This window comes from Ambystoma mexicanum, chromosome 5p (genome assembly GCF_040938575.1).
Source record: "Ambystoma mexicanum isolate Mex_15411 chromosome 5p, UKY_AmexF1_1, whole genome shotgun sequence".
NCBI classification, from domain to species: domain Eukaryota; kingdom Metazoa; phylum Chordata; class Amphibia; order Caudata; family Ambystomatidae; genus Ambystoma; species Ambystoma mexicanum.
In genome coordinates, this window is record NC_090930.1 from 940,356,862 (window position 1) to 940,370,399 (window position 13,538).

The 13,538-nt window shown below is 46.1% G+C and overlaps 1 protein-coding gene across 1 annotated transcript in view; it reads right to left on the reverse strand.

Annotated features, from left to right (window-relative positions):
* RAB31 (RAB31, member RAS oncogene family) overlaps positions 1-13,538 on the reverse strand; it is a 629,885-nt gene that overhangs the window by 22,601 nt on the left and 593,746 nt on the right. The window lies entirely within an intron of this gene.

Sequence of the window (13,538 nt, forward strand, 5' to 3'; positions counted from 1 at the left end):
CTCCGGACCGGTGGACTGGAAGGTGAGCCCCCCCCCAACGCTCAGCTCTCCCCCCCGCGCGGACCCCGAAACCGCTAGGGGGAACCCTGCATCCCCCCCCCCACAAGGCAAGATCGGGTGGAAACTATAGGGCACCCAGCCCACGCAGTGCAAAAGGGAGACGAAATCCCCCCCCCCGAATTACCATTGGCTCAACTCGACGCACGCAGCAGGCCCATTTTAACGCTGGGCACCACCCATCGAAGAAGGACAGTCACGGACAATTTCGCGGGTACTATGTCAAGAGCTAAAGTGAAAGGAGGGGGATCCCAACTGAACCAGCAAACCGCTAGGCAGGACTCCAACCTGGTGCAGATGTGGGCGGTGGATACCCCGGTTTCGACGAGAAGCAGGCCTCCGGAGGCTACCCCGTCATTGCCCGCGACGGAAGCGGCCCACAACGCCTCCAGCGGTCTACCCCCAACTAAAGAAGACATGCACTCCTGGTTTAAAGAATTGCAAGACAAGCTCATGTCGACAGTCCAGGACCAATTCGCTGCAATCAAACACGACATGCAGCAGGCTATCCATGATGTTAAACAAGACATTGCGAACCAACCTGGAAGAAAGGACAGATACCTTGGAAAAAATACTGCAGAACGCAGAAGAGGAGGCACTGCAAAACAGCGAAACCCAGGAACACCTTGTCCGCTTGACCCACAACCTGGAAATACAGTGCGAGGACCTCGAAAACAGGTCCCGCAGGTCGAATATTCGCATAAAAAATATGCCAGAATCGGTCTCGGACAAGGATCTACGGAAAGCGGTGCAGGAAGTCTTCAGAGACGTCATAGATGCACAAGACTCAGAGACAGTGGGGATAGACCGCATTCATAGAGTGGGCCCAAGGCGCACTGGAGCACCAGGGGAGAGACCCAGAGACGTGTTGGCAGCTATATCCTCCTACACGCAAAAAGAACTTATACTACGGAGATCGAGGCAGCTGGAGAAAATCCGGATGAACGGGGTGGAAATCCAGCTGTTTCAAGACTTATCTGCCACAACACTCCAGAAAAGAAGAGAAATGAACCCACTCACTCGAGAATTGGTCAAGAAAGAGATAAAATACAAATGGACTTTCCCTTTTGGCCTACTGTTCGACTGGGAGGGTAAGCAAAGGAGGGTGACCACCATGGAAGAGGGGCTGAGCATCCTGAACTTCCAGATAGATGAACCATCGACCAAATACGAAAATAAAAGGGGGGAACGGCAGAGCAGACTAGGGGGATGGGAAAGGGTCCGCCAGAAAAGGAAACGGCAAGGAAGAGGAAACGAAGCGCCAAACAAAACAACCGAGTAGACGTAAATCCATAGCCAAAGATACTCGGTGCCCAACGGCGGAACACTCAAGGCGGAACAACACCCGATGATGGAACATGGACAGAGCAATTAAATAGGCCCGGTGTGGTACCGGAACGACTAACATCAAGGCCTCGAGCCAACAGAGGGCAGGGAGCGACAGGCGGAACGCCAGAGCTACCTTAGGTACCCGAGCCCTCCTCGGGAGCACAAGTTGGACTACAGTTGAAGTTTGGGGACATGTTAACAGTTTGGGGTGGGAGGGACGTACCCGTTCCGGAAGAGAGAGGGGAATGGTCAACTCGGGCGAAAGGAGCACCCACAAAGGGCATATGAAATGGGGAAGATAAGATTTGTGACCTTAAATGTAAGGGGTCTGAACTCTCCAGTGAAACGGAAAAAAGTGGAGAACATGTTACGGAAGGAAAAGGCCGAAGTGCTACTACTCCAGGAGACACATATCAAAGTACAGGATAGGGGGAAAATTCGCCTCAGAGGCTACGAAATACTGGCACAATCCAACGCAGCGGAGAAGAGAGCGGGAGTGATGATAGCAATTAAGGAGGGTCTGGAAGCAAGCCTGATTGACAAACTATCCGACCAAGACGGCCGGTTCGCCTTTGCCAATATCAAGCTCCACAACGCCACACTGACACTGGCCTCAGTATATGCCCCAAACACAGGCCAAGACGGCTTCCTGAGAGACACGATGGGGAGGCTGGAGGTGTACGCGAAGGGTGAAATAATCATAGGAGGGGACTTTAATATGGCCTGGCATCCTCAGACTGACAGAAGCACGGGTGGGCCCCACCACCAAGGCGCCCCGTCGGATCGACTTAAACGACGGATGGAGGGTATGGCATTGTGTGATGCATGGAGAGAACATAAGGGCCAAACCAAGGGATACACATATTACTCACACGTCCACAACATGATGTCAAGAATCGACTACTTCTGGGTGTCAGTGGGGAAATTGGGCAAAATTCAAAACATGGAACTGGGTCCCATCTCTCTCTCAGACCACGCACCCCTCTGGATGGACCTGTCGACCCCAAAGAAAGAGAAAGGAATCTGGAGGTGGCAACTTCCTCAGGAGATACTCTCGGACCCAGTGATGGGAGAATCCATTAGGGACAAAATCACAGAATTCTTTGAAAATAACGATACAGGGGAGACAGCCCTCAGTACGGTGTGGGAGGCGTTCAAGGCGGTGATCAGGGGCCACTTAATAGCCCTCAAATCAGCGAAGGATAAACAAGCACAACAGTGGGAAACTGATCTGGAAGAGAAGCTTTCAAAAATCCGCGGAGAAGTACTGGCGAACCCCACCAGGAGCTTAAAAAGATCACTTAAACACACAGAGGGGCAACTGGACCTCCTCCGCAGTAGGAGGGCCCAGAGATCCCTCCTATACCTCAAACAGAGATACTATATAAAAGCTAACAAGGCTGACCGATACCTAGCCCGGTTACTCTCTTCAAAGCGGAAAACAATGACCATTCGGTGCATTAAAAATACACAAGGAGAACAGCTGACACGCACCGAAGATATAGGAGACACATTCAGGAAGTTCTACCAGGACCTATATGAAACTAAACACCCAGATGAGGCAGACCAAAACGGATTCCTGACTTCGGTCCCATTTCAAAAACTATCAGAAAAAGCTAGAACGGACCTTGAGGCCCAAATAACGGAAAGCGAAGTGAAGAAAGCAATAAAAGATCTCCCGCTCAACAAAGCGCCAGGCCCGGACGGCTTTACTGCCCCATTCTACAAAAAATATGAAGACCTCCTCACCCCCTTCCTCACTAGACTACTAAACACCTTCAGAGATAGTGGGAACATTACCCCTTCCATGAATGAAGCTAAAATACTGGTATTCCACAAACAAGGGAAAGATCCCTCCCTCCCCGGCTCATACAGACCGATCGCCCCGATCAATTTAGATTCAAAAATATACACAAAAGTCCTGGCCGCCAGACTATCCCCACTGCTTCCCTCCCTAATAAACCCAGATCAATCGGGATTCATACCAGGGAGACAGACGCACGACAACACACGAAGGCTAGTCCATCTAACAGAAAAAACCAACATAACCCGCACCCCAGCTGTCCTACTATCTTTAGATGCAGAAAAAGCATTCGACCGGGTTGAATGGTCAATGCTCTTCAAAACTATGGCACACATGGGATTCGGGACCCAATATATAAATATGATAAAGGCCAACTACTCCTCCCCATCAGCTAGAATAGCGGTAAACGGGGTGGTCACGGAGAGGGTGGGAATCTCTAGAGGAACAAAACAAGGCTGCCCTCTATCACCGCTCCTCTATGCGCTGTTCCTAGAACCATTACTAATTAAAATTAGAGAATTGGACCAAATCATGGGAATCATGATGGCGGGGAAACAACATAAGGTAATAGCCTACGCAGATGACATGTTACTGGCTCTCGAATGCCCAGCCCAATCCATCCCTGCGGCACTCCACCTAATAGAAACATTCTGAGACATATCCGGTCTAAAAATAAACAAAAACAAATCAGAAATCTTACCCCTAGCCGGGAACATGGAATCACACAATAGAATTGCAGGGCAGTTTGGCCTAAAAGTCGCAGAGGAAGGCATAAAATATCTGGGTATAACCCTCACACGGAAGGTAGAGGCACTATATAAAAGCAACTACCCCTATCTCCTGGCAAGAATACAAAAAGACCTAGAACGGTGGTGCCCCCTAAATATCTCCTGGTGGGGAAGAATCCAATCGATCAAAATGAACATCCTCCCGAAACTACTCTATCACTTCCAATCCCTCCCGATCGCAGTCCCCGATTCCTTCTTCAAGACACTGAACAAAGCAGTCTCATCTTTTATTTGGAATAGAAAACCCCCTAGAGTAGCCAGATCAGTTCTCACGTCCCACACTAAGGAAGGGGGCCTGGCGCTCCCACACTTCAAAAACTATTATCGAGCGGCACAACTATGGATCATGAAAGAATGGCTGGGAGGCAATCAGCGAACGATCTGGGTGACCCAGGACAGGGCGGTCGCAAGAACACCTCTGGAGGACCTATTGTGGAAATCAAAACAGCACAGACACCCGAACCTGCGTATCAGCGAGGTCATGAAGGCCACATTGAATGCCTGGGACGAGCAGACACGGAAAGGGCACATTACTACCGCTTCTGCCCCGTTCACACCAATCTGCAGGAATCCGCAGTTCCCTCCAGGAACAGAACACGGCGCCTATGAGAACTGGGAGGAAGCAGGCTGCAGAAAAATTGGGGAAATGTTCGTAGACAAGGAACTGAGATCCTTCGCCGACTGCAAAACACAATGGAACCTCACAAATGCGGACAGATACAAATATGAACAACTCAGACACTGGCTATCCACACCCGAAATAACACACGCAGCGACGAGGGAGCTTACCACCTTTGAAAAATTTCTCCTCACCAACTCAGGAGACAAAAAGCTAGTCTCCACTCTCTATAAATTCATAAACACACAGGAGGAAGACATAAAATGGGCGTATATCAAAAAATGGGAAAAAACTCTGGGAGAGGACATCACACCACAACAATGGCAGTTGCTGTGGGCCGATGTCCCCAGACTAACCCGGGCTGCCCAAACCAGAGAAATGTGGACAAAAGTCATTACACAATGGCACTACACCCCAGAGAGGCTACACAGCATGTTCCCACAGTCCTCTAACCAATGCTGGAGGGGCTGCTCAGAAATAGGCACATGGAGGCACATATGGTGGGACTGCCCAAAGGTCAAAGGCTTCTGGACAGAAGTAATCTCAGAACTAAAGAAAATATTTCCGGAAGCGGAACATTTTCCTGAAAAACTGTGGCTCTGCGGACTAAAAGGGCAACACGCCAATACACTCACTAAAGCGCAATGGAGGAGTCTTATGGGCCTGGTCATCGCGGCCTGGGCCACGATCGCAAAGGGATGGAAGAAGAAAGATCCACCACTAATATACACGTGGCTATATAAAGTCTGGTCCCAAATGACCATGGAAAAGATAACACACAATATCCAAGGAACACAAGGCACCTTCACAAAAGAATGGGGAGGAGCACTAGAATATCTTCAAACAGACTATATGGCACAGTGGTGCCCGCACTACATAAAAATAACAGATTTTTTCACTTCTTAATCGACACCGAGAACAATTGACCATGAACTTCTCATCCGGACGGGAGGGGTGAGTGGCATGGGAAAGTTTGGGAATATTCACTTTCTGTACTACCTATGAAAACAATAAAAATGTTTTAAAAAAAAAAAATTATACAGCATAATATTTATTGTAAAAAGCATGACAATTCACAATTGGTTCTATAGATGGATGCCAGGCCCCCAACACAACACTGGAGCATTGTACAACTATTTCATGATGTCTGTGCCCACCATCCATGGCAACATTGACACTGTAAAGCACGTGAACCATTTCTGCTCCTGCCATGGCACCCATCCCCAGCCAAACACAGCTATAAATTCATTGCAGACACACACACACACACACACACAATATACAAACACTTTTCAACAAACCTGTACTGCAAACTTTACCCTGTAATCTGGTGTTTGCCTTAGCTGCTGTGGCCTTCGTTTTGCCCGGTCCCTTTGTTCTCTCTGCGTGCAAGCGTGTAGCCTAGGTCCTATTGGTTGTTTTGCCACATTTCTTGAATCACTATCTGTACAACCACAAGTACTTTTCTAATGCACTATTTGCTGATACGAGGAGGGCAGGTAGTATTTATTTGTACTGGTACTTATTTGGTATTGTTTTCTCTTGGCTCTAAGGGAAGGATTGATGACTGCCTATTTTTGTGTGTATTCTGTGGCCTGAGACGCTTAAAGGTCTATGAGAGAAGGCCTCATTCTGGCACATTATCGGTCTGAGGAGCCATTTGTGCTGAGGTATGCCTTTATGGACAAGTTCCAGACCTGCTGTCGACTATCACACAGGCTTTAGAGGCCGTGCGGACTGATGTGGTAAATGCACACACAGCAATCAATGCCTATGTGGACCAATAGAAGGTGGACTGACATCCGCTTCATGATGATGCACCTGAATCAGGGGCATCTCCTCTGTCTTACCCAGTTGTGGTTTCTACTGCAGTTACTACACAGCCATACCAGATACATTCCCCTTTTCCATTGGCTCCACCGGAACACGTTTTGGGAACTCTTTAAGTAGAACTTTCCTCCGTCAGTTTATGCTACATTTTCTGTGCCACCCGGCTGCATTCTGAGATCACACCTCAAAGGTAGTTCTTTATTGTATGATACAGTTTCTAAGGTAAGTAAGAACTTCATGAAACTATTTTAGGATAGCACCAAAGCAATTCAGGGAAGCACAACCCAGGGTTACAAGTTTAGAAGAGCAGCAGCTAATCGGGTAAGAACTATATACTTTTTAAAGGAGCCTCCAGCTACTTAAAGGTAGGTATAAACCAAACCACAAGACTGTTTTAGAATCTATATAAAGCAGACCAGAGAAAGTAAAACCCAATGTTACATGTTAAACCTGTGGGGTACCACAAAGATCCTCCTTCTCCCCACTGCTCTTCATCATATACCTGATGCCACTAATCAAGCTCATTAAAAAATATGGCTTCCCTTGCTACAACTATGCTGATGATACACAGATCATCTACAAAATACAATATACACAGAAATGAAACACTACCCTGGAAGACTGCCTACAAGAACTCTACAGCTGGATGAACACTAACAGTCTCAAACTCAACCTGGACAAAACAGAAATAATGATCATATCCAAAAGCAGAGAAAACAATCACTTCATCCCATGGCCGGCCGAACTGGGAACAGCACTGACTCCTTCAACGATAGTAAAGAACCTGGGAGTCTTAATGGAATACGACTAACACTTGAGCCACAAGTAAACGCTATAATATAGAGATGTTTCTTCCTCGTACACGCAGTAAAAAGGATCCTACCATTCCTCTCTTTCACCCACAAAACACTCACCATCATCACACTCATCATGTCCAGAGTAGACTACGCCAACAGCCTATACCTAGGAATGCCAGAGTGACTATTAAAAAACTTCAGTGCATCCAAAACGCTGCGGCCAGACTCCTGCTCAAAATACCACGATACAACACATTACCCCAGTGCTGAAACTGCTACACTGGCTATCAATAAAACAGCGAATAAAGTTCAAAGCGATGTGCATAACACACAGAGCAATCCATGGCCAAGGAGCAGAGTTCATAAACAAGAAAATAACCATCTACCATTCGACAAGACCACACAGATCAAGCAACGACATTCACTTAGAACCAAAACCATACAATAAAAGAAAATTCGGAGGATCTTCCTTCTGTCACCTGGCAGCAATAACCTGGAATCACCTACCAAAAAGCATATGCAACACAAAAGATCATCTGGAATTCAGAAAACTACTAAAAACGTGTCACTTTGCTCCAGAAACAGGAGAAAACAACTAGGAAACATAGACCCAATCGGAAACAAGAATTCCAGGGAGGAAACCATGACCCCTAAGTTAATCTTCCCTAACCAGAAGGCAGGGGGCACCCCAACCACCCATGTCCACATACCGATAATCCACAGAGGAAACCTAGGTAGGTAAGATCCCCAAACATGATGGGCACGGAGGGACCAGAATCCTCTAACCTAAATATCCCCAACCCCAGGGTGGGGGAATACACGTGCATAAGCCAGGTATACATACCACTAGAGTAACGCAGAGGAAAACTGCCACTCCTCCACAGGCCAGCCAACTAGTTGGACAAACTACAATACCAAACACCCAGGATCATCATAGATGTTGAGCACAGAAACGCAAAGACAAAGAGTTAAGGAAAACCTGCTAACCCAATTCTCAACTTTCCGCATACACTTCTCATACAGAAACTCACACAACCACCTCTCGGCACAGCAATACGCACGCATTTCATCACATTGCAACAACAGACTAACACATAACCTGGCACAACAGCACAAGGGAATTTGCACAGACCCAAAAACAGCACTTAAGCTCAGAGAACGGTGCAAAAACAAACTGAAGCTGCCAACAGGACATCAGAACTCTCACTTTCCTATTCCCAATATACCCGACTAACCCGCCAGCCCCTCTTTCTTCACACTCTCCTTTTTAGATCCGCCAGAGTGCCTGGAGACCACTCCAGTGGTGACAGTGTGTGGTTCAAATACCTTTAACATTAACATTGTCATATCTGGGTGGGGTGGCCACAGCATGGGCTAATCCTCTGTTGGATTAAAATGCTCTGATTCTGTAAAACTCCAACGCTCTTACAGCAGCACTGATCCAGATAATTTACAACAATAACCATCCTCAGGCTTTGGATTTAAAGCTCCTTGTACAGAGGCAGGGTAATAAAACCCGGCTTCAATGTGTGGCATGCTTCAGCCGGATATCCACATTTCTGGAGTGGCCAGAGTCAAAGAAAGCTACTGTGTTTTAACACAGACTTCGGGAAGACCAAAAAGACGGCATGGCCTTGGTTCCTTTATTACTCACAGCATTTACTGCGTGTATTGATCTGATGCTCCAGGTGGACTACTGCCTGAGCCAAACGTGTGAAGAAGGTACAAGAGCAGAACATTATCCTTGGCAGTCATTGGCTAGGTCTGGTTCCTTCAGCCCCAGTCTTACTACAACAAGTCCTTATGACCCATCCACAAAACTCATGCAAGTCAAAGGAACAAGGGGACCATTGTCTTCAGAGGAATGTTAAAGGCATCAGAAGGATGGCCTATGTCTGTACTGTGGCAAGTTTGTCCATTAAATCATGGACTACCTTCAAAGACCTCTCAAGCAGGTGAGAAAATCTCAACCTCGTCCCTAGTGGGAACGCTGGAGATGAGTGGTGCATCCTGTTCTTCCTAAATTGATTTGTATCATACCGCCTTGAAATACGCCATGGCTCTTCTTGCCCTATAAGACCTAAGAAAGTTAGTCGACAAAAAAATAATGACATTGATACAGTCAAAGTAAAAGAATTATGTAGGTTCAAAGGCCAAGCTGAAAAGAAATGGTACAAATCTGGACCAGAAGAGCATGAGCAAGAGTGGGCAAAATTACAGGCCCAAAATAAAACAGCTCTGAGAATATCAAAAAAGGAATTTTATAACTAAATGCTCATGTCATCTAACTCTAGGGAACTATTTAACCTCCTATGTAATTTAGAAAAAGGACCTATGTCTGTTAATAGCCCCATGGCACGCACCTGATTGGTTCGTCAAGCTCAGGTGTCACTTTATGCTTCAGTTGCACAAAATCAGAGAAACAATTGAGTCTAAAACTCCAGCCAGCCACACTTAATCACAATCTAAAACTGTGACCAACCCTGCAGCTGTAGAACATGCTTCTATTCCCAAATTTGCAATTAGACCAGTCTCACCAGATGAAGTGGTAGATCTTTTCAAAAGGATGAAGGCAACATACTGAGTTATAAAAGACTGTGCACCATGCTTGGCTAATGCTATCTCTAACATTGTTATTGAATAATTTTCTACCGGTATTATTCCAGATTCCATCAAGAGTACTTGTATTACTCCCATCATTAAACAAGTCTCACTAGACCCAGGTGATCCTGGGAACTACTGTCCAATCACAAACGTGAGTTTCTTGTTAAAAATACTGGACAAAATGACACACTTAAAAATACAACAATTTGTGGTTTCTCATAATCTCTTGGGGAAATACCAGCCAGGTTTTCGTCCGTATCATAGTACGGAAACATCAATGCTGGATGTCCAATCAAATTTATTTGACATTCTGGACAAGGGCAAGATCGGACTTTTGATGTTTTTAGACCTGTCTGCTGCCTTTGGCGTTTTGGACCATAACATTCTATCAGCAAGACTGTCAAAATCTCTTAACTTGAATCAACAATCATGTGATTGGATTGATTCTTTCTTACGGAATAGGACAGCTAGTGTAGTGTTGGGTCAAGCATCCGCGACACATACTCCATTACAGAAGGAGTGCCACATGGAGCTAGTTTAATAGTTATTTTGTATAGCGCCTATACACAATGTGTTTCAAAGCGCTTCAAGGAAGGGATGGAACATGGGAAAAATACAGTGAACATTCTTACAAGTCATTGATACATTCGAGAATGTGAAAATAATCAACTATCATAATCAGCCTGGCGACATTTCCGATAGTGGAAGTACTAAAACAATGATGAGGAGGGGAGGGAGGGAGGGAGGGAGAATGAGACAGACAAGCAGCTACATTACTATGCCTGATGGCAATTGAGTTAGTGTCGGAATTTAACAGGAGGAGGGGGGTAGGAGGGGATTGGAATGAAGAAGAAGGAGAAGAACAGAAGAAGCAACTATTTTACTAGGTCTGACGACAATTCAGATAGTGGTGGGGGAAGGTGAGGGTGGGAACAAGTGGGTTAGGGGGGAGACAAACAAGCTGCTATCAGATAGCTCAGGAGGACATAAATCAAAGAGTAAGAGCAAAAAGACAATGATAGGGAGGGGAGGAGGGATGGGCAAGAGAATGAGACAGACAAGCGTGTCACTACATGATTTGTTGGTTGATAACAGCATTCTGTTTCAAAATGATGCCGATGATACTCAGCTACTGTTTACTCTATCTGGGAATAAAGATGCTGACACCTTATTGATCAATTAAATCATTGACATGATCGGTGTCTGGATGCGATATAACTGGCTCTGTCTTAGTGAGAAAAAGATTGTTCAAAAAGATTGGGAAGGCGTATGATTTGCTAATATTAGGGACATACCCTATCCTGATCTCAAGGAAAGCTAAATCATTGGGCATTACTGTCAACTCATATGTGAAAACATGATTGATCACATCTCATCTACTGTCAGCGCTTGCACTATTATATTCGATTACTCAGACAGATTATGCCATTCATCACCAGTTCAAATGCTGTAATTATTGCCATAGCAATCATGATAAGCAAATTCGATTATGCCAATGTATTGGTGTTGGGGACCCCAGATATGGAACAGCCTAACTGCAGGTAGTGCAAAACGCTGCAGCTAGAATAATATCCAACACAGGCCATGGTGAGCACATCACACCAGGGCAAAAAAAGAAATTCCATTGGCTTCCAGTTTCCCAACGGGTTAAATTCAAAACATTAACATTAATACACAAATGCTTATATGGCACTGCACCGGCATACCTCAAAGAGCATCTTAAGTGGTACAAACCAACCCGTGAATTGCGCTCGGTGGCTCAACATCTTTTGCTGTGCTAACGCACCAAACGCATCTGTGCGGGCGGCACATCATTTCAGGCCTTAGCTCCTGCAATGTGGAACTCTCTACCTTCCCCTATGAGGTCTGAGTCTTCACTTTTGTCCTTCAGGAAAACATTTAAAACCTTCCTATTTGCTGAATTCTTCACGTAAAGCATTTCCCTGATGAGAGATTGATTTATATTCTCTGCTCTGAATCTCACAATTTGCTTGTCATTTTTGGTTTTGTTTCTTGCCTTCCCCCTGTCTGTGTAGCGCTATGTATTGCACTTTGATGCCCATGGGCTTTAGCGAATAACAAATAAATAAACACATTTTCGCAAATACCCTGTAGCCAGTTGTTCCCCATGTCAACATGTGGATTACCTTCTTTTAGGAGGCTATGCCTCCGGTGGATGTGGCTGCCCTCTTGGATTCCAGTGGTATGGAAATTCCATTGATATAGTAAATGCACAGTCAATGCAAATAACAAGGCTTAACAACAACAGCCCTAACCATTTGCAAGGTTTAGGCCAATTTTACTGTAAAGAAATATTTGCAATGACCATTTGTTCTAAAAATGCTACCACCAAAGGTTTGAACCTTTGGTGGTAGCATTGTAAAAAAAAACAGGGGCTGCCGGGGTGTCCCCCGCATCGCCCCGATCACTATACTTTATGCAGCCTTCCGTTAGAAAAGAAAAGGACCCTGCAGCGCCGGTTTACCATCATGGAAGTGAAAGGGAACTGGCGCTCCAGGAACCCAGCGTGAAGACAAGGTCAGTGGGGTTTGTTTATGTTGGGGGTGTGGGTGGGGATGTGCTGAGGGTGTGGGTGGGGGGTGTTATGGGTGTGTTGTGTGTGCGTGAGAATCTATGTGTGTTCGCATGAGAAAGGTGCAAACTTTTGGTAGTTGGCACCTTTCTCATGCAAACGATTTGCCCACGGTACTTTCAGCCACGGGCAAATCACTCGGATTCCATTTGCAAGCAGTGAATGGTACTTTGTTCTTCAGAGCGGTAGTAGAACATATCATCGATATTACGGCTATTACAATCACCTGCAAGAGAGGCATACGCAGGTCCTGGCTTTTGATTTGATCGATGTCCCTTGGTTTGGGGTCATACTGGGTACCCCCTGTTTAGCATTGCATAACATTTGTCATTTCCTAGCCCCACCACACGGTTTCTTTGTACTTGGGCTGCAGCATGGCACACATGCATTGAGCCCAGTAATGAGGTCTGCTTCTGGAGTTCCTGCTTCTTCAACATTTCTTATTCAGCATGTAGTTGGAGTGATTTCTCCAGTTTGCCACTCCTGTTATAACTCACACTCTGATGTTTTCATCAAGGTGCAGGAAGCTCCTTTCACATTGCAAGTATGACTGCCCCCTTCGACTTGGTTCATGGGGCAAAGATTCCATGTGGGGATAGTTGTGCCCTATCTCAAACCGAAGATGAGATTCTCCATCAATACTTCAATCAATGCTTGAAGACCGTCTACATCAGGACTCTGAAATCTCCTTCTACCGCTCTGTAGATCTTTGTACCCAAAAGGGGAGGGGAACTCAGCCTAATAGTGACTACAGAGCCCTAAACGACATCATTATTAAGAATCAGAATCCCCTTGTATTGATATCCCTTTTATAAGACCATGGGGGTCATTCCGAGTTGGACGGTAGCCATGGTGCTACTAGCACCATGGCTGCCTCCCAAACCGGGTCTGGGTCCGGTCTGGCAGAATGGGGACTTACCGGGTCATTCCGACCCTGGAGGACCCGGTTAGTCCCCATTCTGTAGACCATTCCCCATTCCCATTTGAGCCCCCATAGGGCTCAATGGGAATGAGGAAGGCGATAATAACGGTACCGCAAATTGCAGTACCGTTATTAGCTCCAAGGTCCCTCAACGGGAACCGCAGAGAACGTGTGGTCAGACCACACGTCCTTTGC